We start from the raw sequence: 20,951 nt of genomic DNA, 5'->3' as shown, positions 1-20,951 counted from the left end.
TTGAAATAATGTCGATGAACCAGCTCCGAATGCAGAATGTCTTTTCAGGTGGCAGTTCCAACCATTTTGGCAGCATGTCCGTCATAAAGTTGAGGAGTGTTTGGTCTCCCTCTGCTCCGTCTTTTAAACCAAATATGCACAGATTCTTTCTCCTTCCCCGGTTCTCTAGGTCATCAGTTTTTTGCCTCAAGGAAAGTGATTCGCTTGGTAGCTGCTTCCAAAGCTGTCTCGACTTCTTCTAGCGCCCTCTCCGTCCGGTCAATGCGAGTTTCGTCTGCCTAGATCATCTGACAAAGATAACGAATTCCCTCGGCTGACAATCTATATCTGCATGAATAATATCGCCGGGTAGCCTATATATATTTTCTGGCGGGTCTCTAAAACCCTAAGCCCTGTGAAGAGAGAGCCCTCACGATTTGCACTCAATGTCGTGATTGATCATCCAGATGCGCCGACATTGTCTCGGGAGAAATTGTTGAGTGGAGGGGTGGTACTTATAAAGGGTGTGGTAAAGCGGAAACCTCGGGTTAACCAAGAACATAACCTGCTTTCGAACAGGTTTGAGATGCAGGCGTAAATTGCCATGGCAGCATACCTCGGTTAAAACCTATCCACCTTTAAAGTGATGCGGGTTAATCGGGAAGTTCGCCCACGTGATCAAGTTACTCTCAAAGTTACCCAGATAAGCCAGTAACCCCACTTCGTAGTACAGGCCCCAGATTGGAGTAAACAGAAACAAAGATTTGCACTACACTGGAGATTTAACAGTCGGCCTTGAATTAGAGTCTGTGTCTGATATTGTTAAAGAAAAGGAAAACTGCCCCTATGGGAATGAATAGGAGTCACTAGATCTGTCACTAGTATTGACAGTTGTATAATTGGATTTATAAAATTCAATGGAACAAAGTCTTCTTTTTTCTCGCCTCTGAGTGATTTTTTTTTCTTTCAACTCCCATCCTTATCTGCACCCTTCTGTTGGCTGGCACTGTGCTTCAACAGTATTTCCTTTGGAATAAAAGCAAGAATGTGCACACACACAGAGAAAAGAAAAGGTCACCTTGTCCTATAATGAAAAATTACACAGAGTACAGCTACTCGGCTCCTTATTGTGCGCCACAGCCATGGGGCTTTTCATAGTGAGGCCACAGCGCTGGGGTGGAGCGCGTTGGAGAGACTTCAGAAAGTGAACCTTTATCAAATATGAATGCAGAAGGTGAGCAGAGTGCCCACATACTTTGCAGGGTCTGTTGGAGTTGGGCAAGGCAAGGAGAGACCACACAGTACAGCTAAGGGTTCGGTGAATAAGAAGTTTCCTTTTTTTTTTTCTCCTGGAAAAGTGAGCCAGCCATCTGCTCTGATCTCTGCTGAGACACTGGAAATAGTTCTCATCACGAACGTGTCAGAAATGTCACTCTGACATCCATAGATTGTCTTTTCTTTCCAATCAATGTGTCCACTGATGGTCAGAGTGTTGTGACAGCTGTGTTTCTGCTGTTCAGATGGACGTGGGTGGAGATGTCTGTGCTGGATCTGGACAGCAGCGCTCCCACCTGTGGCCCGAGGGGCTCTGGCCCTGCCGTGAGCACCTTCAGGTGTGGCCTTCCTCCGGCCGGGCTGGACCACACCGCACGCACTGCCTGGACAGGCCGGGGGCCGGCGGCCCACATTCACCTGACCCATTTGTGATGGTGAACGCAGCGGAGAACAGACAGTCCAGCCATTAGCTGCCAGAGACCGACAGCTCTCCAAGGGGAAGTAGGAGGCTGTTAGCACTTAGAGGCACAACCATCAGCCAACCAGGCTACACATAGGGGCTGCCCCAGACAGCCCTGGCTCCGTAGGTCCAGCATGAGGTGAGGGGTTCTTCAAATAACAATACAAGCCAGTCTGGGCACCAGCGTCCAGGAGGGGCCGGTGTCCTGGGACTGTTCTAGTGCATCATCAAGCTACAGTACAAACAAACGCCGCTGCTGCAGGAGTCAACGAAGGCTACTTACGCAGTGTGACTGGCTCCAGACTGTTTAAGCTGTTTGCAGACAAGCAAAGTCGCAGCGGCAGCAACAGAGGCCCCTCTGCCAGCCACAGGAAATATCAGTCACGTCCAAATCAACTTGGCCCATGCGCTGCTATTCTTAGCCGTCCCTGTCACAGCTATTTTCTGGCGCTGAGGCTTCAGCGATACAGGCTGTCCCCTTTTCTGTTCTTATTTTTGCGGTGGGGGCGGGGGGGGGGTTGACAGTTGATGTTGAGAGAAGGGAGGGCGGCTAGGGCGTCTGTTAGGGACAGACACGTCTCAGTTTAACTCAGGGATGAGGGCGGAGAAGTGACTCACAAACTCAAGAGGAGACAGAGGAGAGGAGGAGAGAAACTTCTCTCCCTTCACTTTCTTTGTCACTCTTTGTTTTGTTTTTACCCTTCCAAAAAATTGAGGAGAGGGAGAGAGAGAGGGAGAAAGAGAGAGAGAGATCTGATAGAATATTTATCATTCCAGTCAACTGTGCGTGTCAAAATCAGTACCTCTCTAGCATTGAAAGGGCTGAGGAGCGAGATGAAAAGAAAGGGAGTGTGGGGGAGAGGAAGATTGAGAGAGAGAGGTATGTGCATGCATGGAGCAGAGAGGTGGAGACCTTGGGAAGAGTGCAGAGACAGCAGACAAGAAATCACACGCTTAGGGGAGTGATTAGAAGGGAGAGGTAGAAAGTAAAGAGAGAGATAGAGAGAAAGCGAGAGAGAGTGAAACAAAGTCAAAGAGAAGAAGAAACTTCCGCAGGTGAGAGTGCACAGAGAGGTGCGCCGCCTGAGAGACTGACAGGGTTTGGGTTCGAGTTGGGGGGGAAGACAGAACAAAAAGGACCCAACACCAACCCAACGCTCCTACACTAGCACCATCACCATCATCAGCCTGTGACTGGAGCTGCTGTCCATGGTGCTGAAGGCTTGTCTGTGAGGCAGAGAGCCTCCAGCGAGCGGTCAGATAGTCTCCCGTGTGTGTGTGGGCAGAGAGACACAGCAGCGTGTGACAGCCCCCACCACACACAGAGCGCTCTGTGGTCACAGTGTGTTTAAAACACAGCAGCCTCTGGAGAGCACCACAGACATGTAGACAGCCCGATACACACCAGCAACAGCAGCCAGGCAGCCACTCTACACAGAGACACACACACACACACACACACACACACACACACACCAGCAGCAGCCAGGCAGCCAGAGGCCCACATGTCACGTATGAAGCCCAGCTCATTTTAAAGCCCAGGGAATAAGAGTGTGTGTGGGGAGTGTGAGTGTGTGTGTGTATGTGTGTATATGAGTGTGTGTGTGTGTGTGTGAGTGTGTGTGTGTGTGTGTGTGTGTGTTGGTCCTGAGACGTAAAAGACGCATGCCTCGGCGGTGCCAGAAGTTCATGGCCCAGCAGGGGGGCAGCTCGGGGCTGCCAGCGGCATTTCACGCCTGGCTTGTGCCATGTGCTCCACGGGCCATGGACTTCACCGTCACACGGACATTCAAACACACACACAAACACACACACACACACACATGCATGCACACACAGTCCAACACAATCCGCTCAGATATAGAGTGCATGTGCACACACACACACACACACATACTTAAATGCAAACACTCCAACACAATCAGCTCAGAGATACAGTGCACACACACATACACACACACACACACACACACACACCCAGACTCTGAGATACAAAGACGGCAGTAAGGCACTGTCACCCTGAGTGAAGAAGCTCCTCTAGAAGCTGAGCTACAGGGCTTCTCCCTGCTGCAGGGGGCTGGATCAGCTCAAGGCTCTTATCCAGGCCATGCTCCATGCTCCATGCTCCAGGGCTGGGAGGCAGCCACTCGCCCGTGCAGAATCTCAGCTTTCGAAGAGTAACAGCCCCATGACCCTTGGATGAACTTTGCCCCAACATGAAGTGAAGAGTCTGTTTAATTTTTTACAATCTGACACTTACACCCTAAATTCATTCTCCATTATAAATAGAACGTAATATAAAAAAAAAACGTCCCCTCTTCCAGTGGCTTCTCATGGTTAGAGCTGGCAAAGACGATAAATAATATCAAACAAATTTTAGCTCAAATCTTTGTGCTATTCACGAGGCACAAATCATCCTCAGGTACACGATCATAACACCTGATGTGACAAATCCCATCATGAGAGGAACAGGCACTGAACAACACTGCTGCACATCCTGACCAATCAGACTTCAGCAACACTCTAACACAGCTCTTTGTTAGCATAGTCCTGCATGGTCCAATGAAACGGCGCGTTATTGCTCCACATCCTCTCCAATGCCACAGACAGGGCCTTAAACGAGGCTCACCTGCGTGCCAGCCAGACACACTCACCAGCAGACAAACTGATGAGCTCCCAAAACGGGACCACAGAAGCAACGCCAGCACCACGCGGGATCCTCCCATTCCCATTCCCAGTCCCAGATGAAGAAATCAAACAAACGCAAGCGCCACCTCACCAAGGCTCCAGCCTCTCGCCGCCCCGACATCAAAGTCCTCCGCTGCGCCCTAATGCACAGGCACGACACAGCATCTCCTCTGACACCTCGGAAGCGCGGCGTATTGCGGAACGGACGGCCACAAAGGTCCTGCTTCTAATAACCCCCGACATCAAAGGCGGCGCGCGCGGAGAGGAGGTGTTTAATCAGGGAGGGAGAGGGGCCCGTGGAGCCCGAGCAGGTCTGTCCCTTCAAAGGAAGCAGCAGCGGCAGCCGAGCCCAGCTGCGCTCTAATGAAGCCGGATGAGGGGCTGCTCTTCTGAGAGATGAGCGCGCGACACTGAGGATACACGAGGATACACACACACACACACACACACACACACACACACACACACACAGCAGGACTCACACACACCAGCATGCTCATGCACACACATCTGTGAAAGCATGCAGGCATACAACATGCAAACACATGAAAACATTTCTCCACATACAAAGAGCATACGTCCATACAGACTGAATTACCAACCAACACAGAGCGGACAGGGAGAAGACACAGAGTGATTGGTAGAGGGGAGTAGAGAGGAGCGCTGGCGTGAGTGAGTGAGTGAGTGAGTGAGGAGCGGGTAGGTTGTGTAATTATGTGGCTTGGCTTTGATCCAGTCCGCCGAGCCGCCCTGATCCTGCCACCTGTTGGCATCCTGAGCTGTCTGAGGCCTTTTAATTAGACCACTGAGCCAGCGTGCAGAGGACACACACACACACACACACACACACACATATTTTAATGAATTCACTCACTCCGACCACACACAAACACAAACACACACCTACAGCCACGCCCAATCAGCCCAAAAGACATTCAGACATCCCTATAAAAACCCGTAGAGGTGTTGCCAGGACCATATTTAAAGCTCCTTTAACTAGGGCATCTGATTTGACAGACACACACACAGACGCTCACACACACACACACACACACACACACACACACACACACACACAGCCCTCTGCTTTGAGATAATTCCACGTTGCTAGTTGGCCTTAATTCACCTCATCTTGCAGGCCCAGTGTGAAATGTTAAGTCATCTATCTGCGCAGAGGAGCCTCACTGCTGCTCTGCATACGAACAGGGGGTTGGCATACAGGGGGTTGGCATACAGGGGGTTGGCGTACAGGGGGATGGCATACATGAGGTTAGTACAGGGGAGTTGGGTATACAGGGGGATTGCATACAGGGTGACACACACACACACACACACACACACAGTGGCTTTTGAGAAAACCGAGGCTGCAGTAACACACTCTATGACAATGTCCTGAAAAATTACAATTTCAGAGCTGCGTTTCTTCCTGTCCTGGTTCTGGGGGTGGTCAGACGAAGCCTTCTTTACGCTTCACCCCTCCTGTCCCCCATCCATCTTTGCTACTGTTTCTCTGTGACACTGTCTTGTTACAGTGGTTTCCTCAATGTGGATTCAAGGTGGGACCTTTTCTCAGTTATTATAGCTCTGCTACCCATTACATTGGCCCTTTCCAACCCCACAGCATACAGTGGGATAGAGTGGGACATGTCGTTGCTGTGATGAATGCAAGAACATCTCAGAGAGACTCACACAAACAGCAAACATACAAGGCACTTTCTGTACAATATCCCCATTCAGACAGCACCACACGACCACACGCGCACCAAACAGGCATCATCACTCATAGGGAAAAACAACACACAGGCTACTGTGTTTCCTGTTCCTCAAGGTTACCCTCCTGTCCCTCTAATGAGCAGGGAGCTGATGGAGCGAAATGCAACGAGGAGGGAGGGAAGGAGGAGGTGGAGAGAGAGAGAGAAAGTAGAGGATGAGTGCACAGCGTTGATGGGCCCTGAGAGAAACTGACAGGAGGAGATGGCCAGAGCTGTTAGCGCAGCACCAGTGCTTATGTCAGCGGCCTGCTCCAGCAAACACACTTACTGACCCAACCCATATGACACACAGACAGCCTGAGAGAGAGAGAGAGAGAGAGAGGGAGGATGTATGGTGGGGATTAGAAGGAAAGAGAGAGAGAGGGATGAAGACAGAAAATGGAGATGAGAATAAAGAAAAGCACTGTGGAAGAGAAGGAGTGATATGGAAGAGAAGAGAAGGAGTGATATGGAAGAGAAGGAGTGATATGGAAGAGAAAGAGTGATATGGAAGAGAAGAGAAGGAGTGATATGGAAGAGAAGGAGTGATATGGAAGAGAAGAGAAGGAGTGATATGGAAGAGAAGGAGTGATATGGAAGAGAAAGAGTGATATGGAAGAGAAGGAGTGATATGGAAGAGAAGAGAAGGAGTGATATGGAAGAGAAGGAGTGATATGGAAGAGAAGGAGTGATATGGAAGAGAAGAGAAGGAGTGATATAAGTATAAGTATAAGTATATATACTTTTTTGATCCCATGAGGGAAATTTGGTCTCTGCATTTAACCCAATCGGTGAATTAGTGAAACAAACAGCACACAGTGAACACACAGTGAGGTGAAGCACACACTAATCCCGGCGCAGTGAGCTGCCTGCTACAACGGCGGCGCTCGGGGAGCAGTGAGGGGTTTAGGTGCCTTGCTCAAGGGCACTTCAGCCGTGCCTACTGGTTCGGGGCTCGAACCGGCAACCCTCCGGTTACAAGTCCAGAGTGCTAACCAGTGGGCCACGGCTGCCCATGGCTGCCCTAGAGAAGGAGTGATATGGAAGAGGAGGAGTGATATGGAAGAGAAGGAGTGATATGGAAGAGAAGGAGTGATATGGAAGAGAAGGAGTGATATGGAAGAGGAGTGATAAGGAGGGTACTGGAAGTAGGTGTAGGTGCTGTTAAGCAGTGGGGGAGTGAGAGATCTCTGAAGGAGAGGAAGAACAGAGAGAAGAAAAGCAGAGGGAGGGAAAGAAGGAGAGAGCTCCAACAGCCTTGCGGTGCTCATCTTTAAAGCTGAGACCCTTAGAGACATCCGTGTGTGTGTGTGTGTGTGTGTGTGTGTGTGTGTGTGTGGGTGTGGGCATGCTGTATGTGAGTGAGGGAGAATGTGTGTGTGTTTGTGTGTTGGTATGTGTGTGTGTGAGTGTGTGAGTGAGTGAGATCTGAGCGTGTAGTGTGCCTCTGACAGGAGTTCCTGGAACTGGACCAGCTGCTGGACGTCTCCAACAGGAAAGAGAAGCGGCGAGCAGCATCAGCTAGAGAGAGCCTTTGGCTGCACCACTCATCCTCTCCTTTTATCCCACACTCACACTCCTCCTTCCCTCCCTCTCTTCCTCCGCCTAGCTCCGTCTCTCCCCCTCCATCCCTCTCACCCTCCTTCCCCTCCCTCTCTCCCTCCCTCCCTCCCTCCCTCCCTCCCTCCCTCCCTCCCTCCCTCCCTCCCTCCCTCCCTCCCTCCCTCCCTCCCTCCCTCCCTCCCTCCCTCCCTCCCTCCCTCCCTCCCTCCCTCCCTCCCTCCCTCCCTCCCTCCCTCCCTCCCTCCCTCCCTCCCTCCCTCCCTCCCTCCCTCCCTCTCTCCCTCCCTCCCTCCCTCCCTCCCTCCCTCCCTCCCTCCCTCCCTCCCTCCCTCCCTCCCTCCCTCCCTCCCTCCCTCCCTCCCTCCCTCCCTCCCTCCCTCCCTCCCTCCCTCCTCCCTCCCTCCCTCCCTCCCTCTCCCTCTCTTTCACTCTCTCTCCAAAGAACATCTCTCTTTTCTTCATTACCACACACACTGGTATGGGGGAAGTAATATGTAAGACAATGAAAATGAGGGGGAATGAAACAGGAACTTGGGTTCGATAATTTGTCCTCATTATTGCACACGCAGAAAAAAAACCCAGTGACCACGGCAACATGTAATCCTGCGAAGGCAAATCGATATCCCTGTGCCAACGGATTGTGTGTAGGTCTCCACGGCAGCTAATGATGATGAGGAGGGTAAGGATGACACCCAAGCAATTGACCAAATACGCCATTAGAGGCCATTAGTGCCATCTGGACACACAAGCACTCACACACGCACACACACACACACACAGTAGTACCTATGTGTAATGATCATACCGTACATGTTCCCACTCATAAGGTAGCACACATTCTCTCTCAGGGCCTCGATTATTCCTTTTCCATTCCACTGTTTCTGCACCCACAGCATTCTTCTCCTGCCCTGTCCTGCCCCATCCTATCCTATCCTGGCGGTGCTCTTGTCCCTGGTGGGTGAGCTGGGGGTGGGGTCCAGCAGGGGCTAAAGAAAGGGCAGAGTACAGGGGGAGAGCTCAGCTGAGCTGCTGGGGCTGTGGACTGGTCCTGGTGGAGCTCTGTTGCAAGCGCACGCAATAACAGCATATAGAGTGCAGTTCCTCTACGGTCTGGGGGAATGTTGGCCATGTTATACTCACACATAAAAACACACAGACACACGCGAATGCGCACACAGACACACACACAAATGCGCACACACACACACACACACACACACACACACACTTAAATAAACCAAACACACACACAATACCACACATAAGGCTGTATTTTGCACACTGGCGCATGGCGTAAAACTCGTTTTCCACCCGCGCAAAGTTTAATTCGGTATTTTGCATGTTTATTTTTGAAACAATACGCCCAGGGGTGTGGCAATTAATAACCTAGGGAGTGGCCTGGCACATTGTCTAAAAATCGCTATTGTACACCTGGTCAGAAGTCTATGGCGAGTTGTTTATGTTATTTTAAGAGCGCATTGTCAACAGTCATATTGGCAGGTGCACGCGCATCCTTTCTATCATTCATGAACGCACACCAAGCGCATCGCTCATGCAAAACATTACAAATTGCACGATTATAATGGGAAACATAATTAGAATAAAGATATTACGAAATACTGTACATCTCATGATGAGTAGTTATTCACCATCATTTGCAAATTGGTAAATGACGGTTAAAAGTGATTAGGGAGAGGCAAGAGACACGTTATGGAGCACAGCTGAAGACGCACTGTCACGAGATATAAGCAACCCTCTGCAGGATAAATGTTGTTTTGTTCAGTCATTTGAGCAATATTTGGGTAAGTGTTGCTTTTCAGCCCTATGTTTTTCGATGGTAACCCATCGTCAGTCAATAGTGAAAGTAACTGCATAGAACTGTCTTGTCATTGACTAACACCTTGGTGAAGTTAGTTTCACTTTGCCAATGAGTTCAAATAATAGACGAAAGTGCAAATGCATGAAGGCTATGCTAGGTTTTAGTAAAGCATGGTTTAGTGGAATGACTTCCATAATGGTCTCAAAAAAAAAATCCTTCAATATGGTTTATTCTTGAATGTCAAAATACCGGCAGCCCTTATTTGACGCGAGATTTGCAATTTGAATTGCACCGTTAAAGGGAATGACAGATGTCATGCTCATTGGTTTAAATGATGTTACGCCCCAAACACACCCATATGACTGATTAAAAAACCTAGGAACACCTTGTTGTGCCATGCGCTCAACGTTTGATAACGAAACCCCTCCCAATGTGGACTGGACATCCTACTAAATTTGAATAAGCTTTTGACGAGTGACGATGCGGTTTAGAATGTCATGATAGGGCCCATAGAGATTTTCTTTTGATGTTTCTCTATCTCACTGCTTTATGAAACATACAATCACATACAGTAAAAGCGTGCGTGCGCACACACATGTACACAAAAAAGCTCCCTCAAAGAAACAAACATAAATAGATTCTCTCTCTCGTTCTCCTTCTCACTCTCCCTCAATCACAAAGAGACACACACAGATGTAGTTTTTCGCCAAAGACTCCCCTGGCACAGAGACGCTGATGCACTATAATGGGCTTTGATTAGTGGCAGGAGGTTCTGGCCAAACGTGTCCCTAATGAGACAGCGCAGTCGGGACACGCCGCCACCAAAGCACCACTCATCGCCCCCCCACCCCCACACCCCCTCCACCCCGGCCGCCTCATCTGTCATTCCCTCCATCCGCTCCCACCTTCCCGTCCTCCGCTCGAGAAAAAAACCAAACTTAACCCACACGCACGTCTCTCCTCGCCACCGAGCCCCTGCGCTTCTCCAAATGAAGAGCTGCCTGCTGCCTGCTTGTTTGTTCCACAAACTGTGGGCCAATCAGCCAGAGAGGTGTTTGTTGCTGTGATCCGCGACGCGAGAAGACTGCAATGAGGAATAATGAAGTGTGTTCAGCAGCGCAGCATGGAGGGGGCTGCAGAGTGAACCCCGACACACCTCTGGGATCAGATGTACACACACATACACATGCATACAGCGCAGCTATCACATCTGAGTGACAGCATTCATGTGATGTTTGTGTCATGTCATGTCACGTTTCTGTGGCACTGCTGTCCACTGGGACGCCGAGACAAGGGGGGTTTAGAGCATGCAGGGTTTCACATTGAATTTCAATGCACACCAATCAGACAATTTTAATGTTTCTGTTTTAATAAAACAAAATAGGTTCCTTGCACGTACATAGCTAAAGCACCACTAGGAAATGTTCCAAACCCAGGGCAGAAGGCAGAATAGAGAAATTAAACGGTTAGGCACTAGATGAAAGGCCTCGTGAGATTGCCATGTTTTGACATGAAGAGTTTTGCATCATTCCAGGGAATTGACTGCAATCAGACTATGAGATTTCATGTGGCTCCAGGCATTCTCTTACCTGTAGGGCGCAGCTCATATCATATTCCCACATTAGGCCTATTTCTTATTCCACTCGCATGGGGGAATACGAGAGATGGTGCGTAGAATTCATTACGTTTAATGACGGAATAACCCTCTGATTCTGTCTTGAGTCATTACTCTGCATAGAATCTGTCCCTTCCGACACAGTCCTCTATTATCATGTCTTGTTGACTTCCCTGTTTTATGAGTATGGCTACTATCCTTATGTCTGGTAATGATTGCTTTTCACAAGTTCATCAGCTCTATTTTTGCCTAACTGGTAACAGTGACGTTCGGTCTAAAATAGCCATGCAGTCATCCAGCTGAGAGTTTAGGGAGAGAATAAGGAATAAATTAAGTCATCAACAGTCTATTTAGGAACATTTTCATTTTCAACACTAAAAATATTCATAAAGCTTTCGAAAAGCAGAGCACAAGGGCAAACGCAGTCAAGGGAGCAGGAGCTGGTGCTGTATATGGAGCTGTGGAGACGCTTGGGGACTCAAGGACACCGTCGTGCCTGACGCAGTGATACTAACACAATTAAAATGACAATGGCACAAGTGTTTGCTTACGACCAGCATGGAGTCTTTGTGGCAGATTTTTAAAAGTGTTATCTCACACCCACACACACACACACACACACACACACACACACACAGTGTGCACTGCCCACGCACAGACACAGGCACCACCTCTACCTCAAACACCACAGCTTGGGTCCGTGTGTGTGTGTGTGTGTGTATGTGTGACAGAAAGAGAGAGAGAGACAAAGAGACAGAGAGAGGGGAGAGTGTTTCTGTGTGTGTGTATGTGTGTGTGTGTGCGCATGTCAGAGAAAGAGCGAGTGATAATAAGTGTAAAGACAGGCTCTGTGCGTGTGTGTGTGTGTGTGTATTTGTGTGTGTGTGCTTGTGTGAGAGAGAGGGCCAGAGAGAGAACGAGAGACAGAAAGTGAAGGGGAGGGCCAGACAGATGGAGAGGGCTGTGCGGGGGGCAGCTCTGGGTGAGAGATGGAAGCGCTCCTCATCACACCTCCAAAGTGGAAATCCCTCTGTCCACATGAAACTGAGCGAGGAGAGGCTGATAGAGAGAACGAGGGAAAGAAATGGCAAAGATGGCCCAGGGACCCGTGTCAGAACCAAAGTGAAGGACAGGAGCCATTTTAACCTTCCCGCAAGGCAAAGCCACAGCCTTGCTCTACGCAGCCACATGTCACAGATTCTCTCCGTAGCGCACTTCCTGGCGTGAGACATGTCGTAACAGGGCAGCCAAGTGCAGAGGACGAGAATGAACGCGCTCGCTCGCGAAAAGTACGAAAGTAAGTCCAGTGATTAAAACTGCATGAACCCGTGAACTCTCCCTGACTTCCCATATCGCTGGGATGCCCACCAGGGCATGCAAATCAGAACCACGCGCGCACTCAGACAAACAGGACACGGCTGCCAGATGAAGGGAAATCAGAGTTGACCTAAGAAATGCATACCAACTCACACACACACACACACACACACACAGACACAGAGAGAGAGAGAGAGAGAGAGAGCACAGAGATGTCAAAAAAGACAGGAATACATGCATGTAGCCCAGACCCAGAAGAGCAAGCATCTTGTCTGCAGTGTCTATATTGCACAGTCCAATATAACCTACATAGTGTGGGTGAGACAGCACTGCTCAGCAACTCTGGGAAAATGACACTGTTGTTTGAACAGAGGATCCAAACGTGGACCTGTCTGAACTCTCTAATCCAGGCAGCCCTGTGCAGCTGCAGAGCAGATCAATCCCACAGACAGCCAGCAGATCATGTCAGATAAGGAAACACTGAAGAGCTTGACAAAAACAGCGAGAGTGACTGAGCCTGTAGGAAGAGTGGCGCTATTATATGGATTTTATAGTGTATAGCTGAAATGAAATCCTTCAGAAATCTAAAACACAACCCACAATGTGTAAAGCTTCAGCAAAGACTGACACAGGCCTTGAGTTTAATCTCCTGACGAGTGACTGAAGTGACTCTCTGCACGAGTAGCACCTGAATCAGCCTGGCTGGGAGGTCCTCCAACACCTCCAACACCTCCCCAGTGGCTCCCTATAGGAGGTGGGTTAGTCAGCTCCCACATGGGGGCCTCATTGGGAGGAAGATCCCACAGCATGTATGGCATCGTGGGCAAGCAGCAGAGGAGGTAGAAGCTCGTCGTCACATAAACAGGGGGGCCATCCTGACCACCTCCTTACACTGTAGAATCTGCGTTGTGCCATTGTCCCGCACCACACCGAGGCCTGGGCAACCGCCTCAGCATCTTCCTCTCCCACCTCTCAGTGAGTCCCAGCACCTCCATGGAAACCCAGCCCAGCCTCCTGCCGGCTCCCGCTGGGAAGTGAGCGGAAGAGGGCCAGCCCATGAGGTGATCCCTGGTGCTGAGCTCCGGATCCTGCGGTTCTGCCGCCCCCGCTCTCTCCCCCTCTTGATCTCCTCCTGCGCCTCCTGCACCTCCTCTCTTACTCATCCCTCACCTGCTGGCTTCAGAGGAGAGGGGATATCGATGGAAATCTCTAATGGTGAGGTTAAGCTGGAGGTTAAGTCAAGCATACTCAGTCTGAGCTCTCTTAGTCTGCCAACTCACTCACTTAGGGTGGGCTCACAGTGTGGTGTGTATGTGGTGTGTGTGTGTGTGTGTGTGTGTATGTGTGTGTGTGTATGGGTGTGTGTGGTGTGTGGGTGGTGTGTGTGCGTGTGGTGTGTGTGGGTGTGTGTGTGTGTGTGTGTGTGTGTATGTGTACTGTATGTGTGTGTGTGTGTGCACAGTGAGCGTTCAGGGGGAGCGCTCATTTATTCAGTGCCTCTGCTTCATCTCGCTAGAAAGAGTGCTCATCTGAGGGCCCGCCGAGTGCCATCTCCTCTAATAGCAGGAAAACACTTTTTTCAATCCATTGATTTCTCGCTGTGGTGGATCTCAGCCACGAGGGGGGCCCGGGTGGGGTGGGGTGGGGTGGGATGGAGTGTTGCGCCGGGCAGCAGAGAGCGAGAGGAACGGGCTGCTCCTCACCCTCTCATCCATCAGTGTGATCCATGGACACTGACAGACACATGGAGGGGTGGAGGACAGAGAAAAGATGGAGAGGAAGCGAGTGATTGAGCGCGGCGGAGCACTGCCTCCATCCCCCACTTAGCTGCTGGTGTCCTGGGGACGAGGAGCGGGATGGAGGGGAGGGGTGGTGGGGACGACGGGAGGGGGGTAGATGGGGTTCAACTGGGAGCACTGGGGACAAATGCCCATCAGCCCAGCCAAGCACGCAGCCCTCCCACTCTCCGCCCTCGTCCTGCATCCCACAATGCCCTGCTCCAAACCCCGGGGTGGTCCGTCCGGCAATCCAACTTACACACTCACCTGCTGGGCCGACATGCCCCTGCTGCTGAATTATTCACGCGGTCACTCCATGGGACGAGGGAGTCGCACACCTCGAGTCTAATGGGGATGAGGGCAGGGGGGTCACTCTGCTGTGTTAAGCAGCTGGAGACCTGACAAAGCCCATCTGTTAGGTGCTTCTCCCCAAATCTCAGAGCCGCTCTTCACGGAAATGGCTTCTCAAAATCTGCTCTGAGTGCGATATAGAGTCTGACCGCAGGTGAGCGTAGGTGTTGGTCAAGTACGCTTGACCCCTTTCCACCTAGCGCCGCCCACACGCTGTGCCGAAAGAGAGCAGCCTTTTACTGCCTCTCACAATCACTTTTCATCTCACTCTCCCTCTCTCCCTCGCTCTCTCTCTCTCTATCCTACTCGCTCGCTCTCGCGCTCTCTCAGTCACCTCCCAGGCCTCTGACATGGCCATGTTTGGGTGGCTGACTTCATGGGTTGCGTAAGCTGCTCAATAATGCAGCGGCTGGCCCCGATGAAAAATGCATCCCCCTGGCCTTTAAACACGCAGGCAGGGCAGAGGCGGCAGCCCGGGGAGGTGAGATGACAAACCCTGACACGGGGGGAGAGAGGCCAAAAGGTGAGAGCGCTGAGCAGACACCTCTAACCATCACGTACGGGCCGGGAGCGGGGGGAAAAAAGAAGGGTAAAAAAAGATAGATAGCAAAACAGAAGGCGCATGGCAGCCATTTAACATGCATTCATTTTGCATGGGATTTGTAGTTGGGATTTGACAGAAGGTAACAGACGGCCTGGAAGGCTGAAGAGGGGGCGGTCAGAGAGCAGCGGCTTTCAATTATAGAATGAGCCCTCCTGGCACGGCCACACACGGGCTTTATATGGACAGCCCTACAGCTGAACCCTCACGCTTCTGCTCACCTCGTCTGCAAATACACATCTCACCCAATTCAACTCACTGACGAATATTGCACAGAATGAGATGGGTGCTCAGTGAAGACAGCTGTAGTTAAAAAAGGACTACTACAATTCCTATGAAAAATCCGCATGATGATGGAAGCACTTTCATTACTCTGGTTGAGGCACAGATTGTCTTTCTGCTGATTTGTCAGATGGGTAATATAAGACATTTTCATCGCATTCCTATTGATTAATGAACACGGTAAAAAATCTGATTATTTACAGTATTATGTCTTGCAGTCCCCGGACACATCATCGGTTACTGTAAAAACCCTCCATAAATGCATCCTCCAGGCTCTGTTTTAGGTCAGATAAGGAAACATCAATTGATGGATTTGTTCTCCTCCTTCATTTCCTGTCTTCCATGGTTGCTGTTCGTCGTTCTCTATAGCTCCCATTCTTTCTGCATTTGGCCGACATAAGGATGCTATATTAGCTGTAAAGCCTCCCGCTTTCCCTTCGCAAACAGAAATGTTTGGCCATAAATCAAAATGGCGAAATTACAGGACAGTATCTCTGCTCCACCTCCTAGGTCCTTCAAAACATAATCATTCCTAGTTTGCCACTGGCCTCTTTCCATGCACTCCAAACAATGGCTGCAAAGGAGGGGAGGGCGCCAGTTGATGGTAATGACTGTGTTTCTGCAGATGAAATTGAAAGTCCTCGGTCTGTGAGCTCGGCGCTCGCTGTGTATGTGCAGTGGAACTCTATGGAGAGCCTCTTGGCATTCTAAGGCCTGGTGCCCCCTGCTCACTCCGCTGCCTTCTGCTCCCCCTCTGACCATAATCCAGTCAGCAGTACACTGAGGAAAAAAAATATTTCCCCCATCCTCTCATTTCTCTCTCTCCCTCTTTTCCTCTCTCTCTCTCTCTCTCTCTCTCTCTCTCTCTCTCTCTCAGCTGCAGAGTTGAGGGGAAGCACTCCGCCAACTGGGCTGTGTTTGATGATACCAATTTCAAATAACACTTTGATCTGGGAGCAGCACACTGTTTGTTTGTTTTCCATGATGAAACCCAACAAGAGAGACACGCAACAGCCCACATCATTAGCGCAGTTCGCCAGCGACAAATAGAAAGCAGCAGCAAAACCCAAGCCAAGTTTGTTCCCGAGAAAAAAAAAAAAAAAAACAGGCCAACAATAGTGACTCAGAGTCAAACTAGTGCACCCTGTAAACAGTCGCCGCAGCTCTTAATGAGCTGTCAGCGACCCCACGCAGACGCATCAGAGACGCAGAACCGACGCCTGACTCGACGGGCAACATCTCTACAGAGGGGAAGAGACTGACGCACAGGGGGGAGCACTAATTAGAACGGTTCTAAAAAAGGTTCTTCAAAAATACTTTTTACAGGGTGCTTGCGCAAAGACAAATTACTGCATCAGCATTCCCAAGATCACACAACACAAAAAATGCTGGATGAATTGCATAGTCATTATTGATTCCCCCCATCAACTTCAAAACGCACACAAAAACACAAAATATTTAGTGATCAAAAGAACTAAAATAATCACAGCAACCTTATCGCCTTTGGAGGCGTTTTATCATGCATCAGCTCCCACTCCAGAATATTAAGTATGACCCACTAATAGCAAGAGGAGAGGCTGTTACAGAACCTACTGAGCTGTGTAAAACAGGCCAGTGCCACACAGACGTTAAGTGGTAGGACATCCCTTTTTACGGGCACTGGGACACACCTAAGGTGGCGCTTCATAGGCTGGATAGGCTGGATAGGCTGGATAGGCTGGATAGGCTGGATGCTCCGCGCGGGAATGACAGCGACTGGCTCAATTATCACTGAGCTGTGAGAGACAAGCTCTTTCCTCAGTCCCCCCCAACAACCCGACAACACATCAGCCCCCTGGGGCAAAAGCATGGACAAAAATCCATACCTGTGTGTGTGTGTGTGTGTGTGTGTGTGTGTGTGTGTGCCTGCACTTGAGAGACAGTAAAAGAGGAGGGGAGATGGAGAGAGGGGTGGTGTGAATGTATGTGTCTGAGGAGTATGGACCAGACACAGGGCTCCCTAAGGCAGAAAATGTGTCTGAAAATCCATACCTGCCCGCCTGCATGGGAGCGAGCATGTGTACAGTATGCAGGAGGATATGAGTGAGAGGATGTGGGGGGTGTATGCCGCCGGGAGAGAGGAAGGGAGAGACACAAAGACCAACAATGGGTTTGTGCATGCAAGGCAAGGACGCCTGCGCATGCATGTCATTTGCCGAGGGTAATGCATCAGGCAGACAAAGGGAAGGCAGAGGAAACCACGCAATGTCCAGTTTACGCCGATTTGTCCATCATGCCCTCGCATCTGGACATTCACAGTGGTAGTCCTCGACAAGCCTGAATGTCACTGAGACCTAGCCTTTATCTCAACGGAGATATCAGCCTTCGAGTGAAATAATACCAGCCCACTGCACGAGCGAAGCTCCACTCCGCTCCAACATGAAACTCTCCCTCGCAGGGCCTCTCCATTCTTTCCAGGGCGATAAAGCTTCCGCTATTGAAGATTTCCCAAGCTGTGGTGGAAATAGTATGCAAATGCACCCCATGCCGAGACGACCGGCCGACACACTATCAGCAGAGAGGCAGATGCCGAATTTTGGGGAAGGCAAGCGGTGAGAATCAAAAGTCGCCAGGGCGATTAAACACATGGAGAAAAAAAAACACAGCTGGGGAAAAAAAAGCCGTAAGACAACAAGCTCGCTGAGCTGCCTTGGCCCACGCGCCGCTGCTGGAAAATGAGCTTCGCCTCTTATGCACACTTTTAACTCTGCCACTTGAAAAGCTAAGACAGTTGTTAGACGACTCAGCTCTAAATCCTGTTAATTCGAACAAAGTTCTTCGGCTGCCTGAGTGACATAACACAAGACTAATGGTTCCCTTATTCATTTGGCTGCAGATGACTGAGCAGTTGAGGAAAAACTGAAGAGGATATAGGTTTATTCATCAGTTTAAAAGCAAAGATCCGTCTCAGACATTCAAGCACATTCAATCCCTTACGGATCTAAGGGGCATTAGAAATCAGTTAAGAAAAAAAAAACAATAAAATCAATGTCATGGTGTTTAATCAATGTTCAATGTATTAATATGCCATGCCGCAAGGACAGTACTTATCCCTGATATCACTTCATTTACTGGGTCATTTTTATGAATATGCTTTGAGCAGACTAAGTGTCTCTGTAAACCCTCATCTTTAGCAGAGCTTGTTTACTTGCTGAGGAGATTCTGTTACTTCATCTAATAGCTTCTCTGCTGCTTCGTCTGAGCGCGTCTCCTCTCCTCATGCCCAGAGCAGCACTCCCTGCTAATGTGAGCGAGGTTATGGACAGCTGCCCGTGATGACCCCCATCTGTGTCATATTTGCAAACAGGCCTGACAGTGGTGGCTCGCCGATGGCAGTTTACACTACAACTCATAAAAGAGGAGACGGGCCGGCAGTAAATATCACCTCTTCCGCAGTCGGAGCCGGCCGCAGGTCTAGTGGGACCTAGCGCTGACTCACTGATGTGCAGAGGGGCTCCCTCCAGACTCCGGGCTGGCACATGCTAAGCCCTCCCTAATTCGCTAAGCCTCCGCGGCTCCATTCTGCTTAACGATAGCACCGAGCCAGGCGAGAAAGATCACTGACAGGATTACAGCGCTCCGCACGGAATCAATATCCACATGAGTTAGGTACCCAGCGGAGTTGCCGCAAACGCGCCAACGATCCCATCTTGCCAAAGCAAATGAGCATATATGGCAATGATAATAACAACAATAAGAGGGAGTGTGGGGTAAAAACTAATTACAAGTTGATAGAGAAAGCAGTGGTAATGGGCAGTTAATTCCAAATTGTCTGGTAAACGAGACACAGTAGGCTTGTTTGAGAGACGGCACAGCCGCCTCTACCCGTTATTAAGTTATTGCACTCGCCCTAGGCGGCGAGAAAACAACTTCAATGGATTTGTGGCGGCCTTAGCAGTATGCCAATCTACAATCTACTACTTCTGAGTGAAAAGTTTTTCTCAACACAGAATGACTCCATGGGGGAACATAGTCAAGAAATATTGAAGATGGGCTCGGAGCAGAGGGGATACCTTGTGAGCCAAGTGGCTTGAATGCTAAGCCAGAGAGTTGTGCAATCAAACTCAATAAGGGAAAGGAGCCAGATATCTATCTGGAATAAGTCTCTGGTGCCCCACCAATTTGTCTGTTTCTGGGGCTTTGGGGCTTCCCCTCTCATCTATCTGCTTCTCCCTTATGCCAGCTCGTCTCTGGGGCCATCTCTCCCGAAATGGCAGTGCACAAGAGAGCATGCAGCTGACCCAACCAATTTGAGAATTCAGAGAGCAGAGAGAGAGAGAGAGAGAGAGAGAGAGAGAGAGAGAGAGAGAGAGAGAGAGAGAGCAACTAAACCAGAGCACCTAAAGCAGTGCAGCTGGATTGTGGCAACTAACAATTGCGAGGCCATTTCTGGAACCTTGATTACCCGCCAACAGCGTGAGAAGATGCTCTGCTCTGCTCTGCGAGACCCTGACCTGCCGTCATCTCCGGCGCTGCCGGATCTGATTTGTGTGCGGGCAGAGCTCATTATTTCGTCCACGTGGGCCGCTTGCACCGGGCAACCTAATCTCAAGGTCAGCCTCCACACCCCTGCAGGGGTTCTTTGGGGCGAGCCATTCTAATCCCATGTACATTTAATGTTAATTAAAACTCATCCAGTAGACTGAATGTCGATAGAGGCTTCCCTGCTCTTGTTTAAAGTGCTAATGGGATGCTTGCTCGCTGATCAACAAATGTTCACAAATGCAGACAGGACGTGCTGAGCCAACAAGAGGCAATTTTGATCCTACATTTCAATCAAGCTGAGAGTTCATGAGATCCCTAGAACAGTAATCAAACCTAATAACATCCTCCTAATCACAATAATGCAATGCTAACAGCATTGTAGTGTATGAAAGATATATATTACACAGTATATACAATATATACATGATACAATATATACAATACAACATATACACAGTATATACTGTACAAGTTCTGTTTCAGACAGCAAAAAGAAAACAAGAATCGACTTCCTCACTTGGCTTCTGAGCAAGGGAAAAGAAATCAGGTCTGCCTTTGTATTGCATGAGCAATTGTATTTCCAGGTAAACACTGGCTGCCTTCAGCACAAGGACTTTTTCTCCTGCTAGCCTCCAACACCATGGGCATTAGTCAAAGTTCAGGCCCCTTTAGACATAAGCGGAGCTCCCCGAGGCCTTCCGTCGGCGTGGGATGCACACGCTGCCTCTGCGCTTGGACTCAATTTCAGGAGGAACACAATAGAGGGCTCCCCTTCCAGGCAGCGCTCGGCGAGCGAGGCTCCGCTGCCAACGTCACGGCTGCGGCCCCGAGGGAGCCTGGGAGGGAGTGGTTGGCGGGTATCCTACAGGGCTGTCCTTCTCACCGCCATCTGGGACCTTCCGTCCCAGTTTCCTTTCATGCCGGAGAGGAGAGCGAGTGAGCGAGCAA

At 49.9% G+C, this 20,951-nt stretch overlaps 1 protein-coding gene across 1 annotated transcript in view; it reads right to left on the bottom strand.

Annotated features, from left to right (window-relative positions):
- The window catches only part of gpc3 (glypican 3), a 101,584-nt gene that overhangs the window by 68,231 nt on the left and 12,402 nt on the right, over positions 1–20,951 (bottom strand).

The sequence above is a fragment of the Alosa alosa genome, chromosome 21 (genome assembly GCF_017589495.1).
Source record: "Alosa alosa isolate M-15738 ecotype Scorff River chromosome 21, AALO_Geno_1.1, whole genome shotgun sequence".
NCBI lineage: Eukaryota > Metazoa > Chordata > Actinopteri > Clupeiformes > Clupeidae > Alosa > Alosa alosa.
Note: the sequence above shows the minus strand (reverse complement) of the source record. Positions and strands in the feature narration are given on the sequence as shown.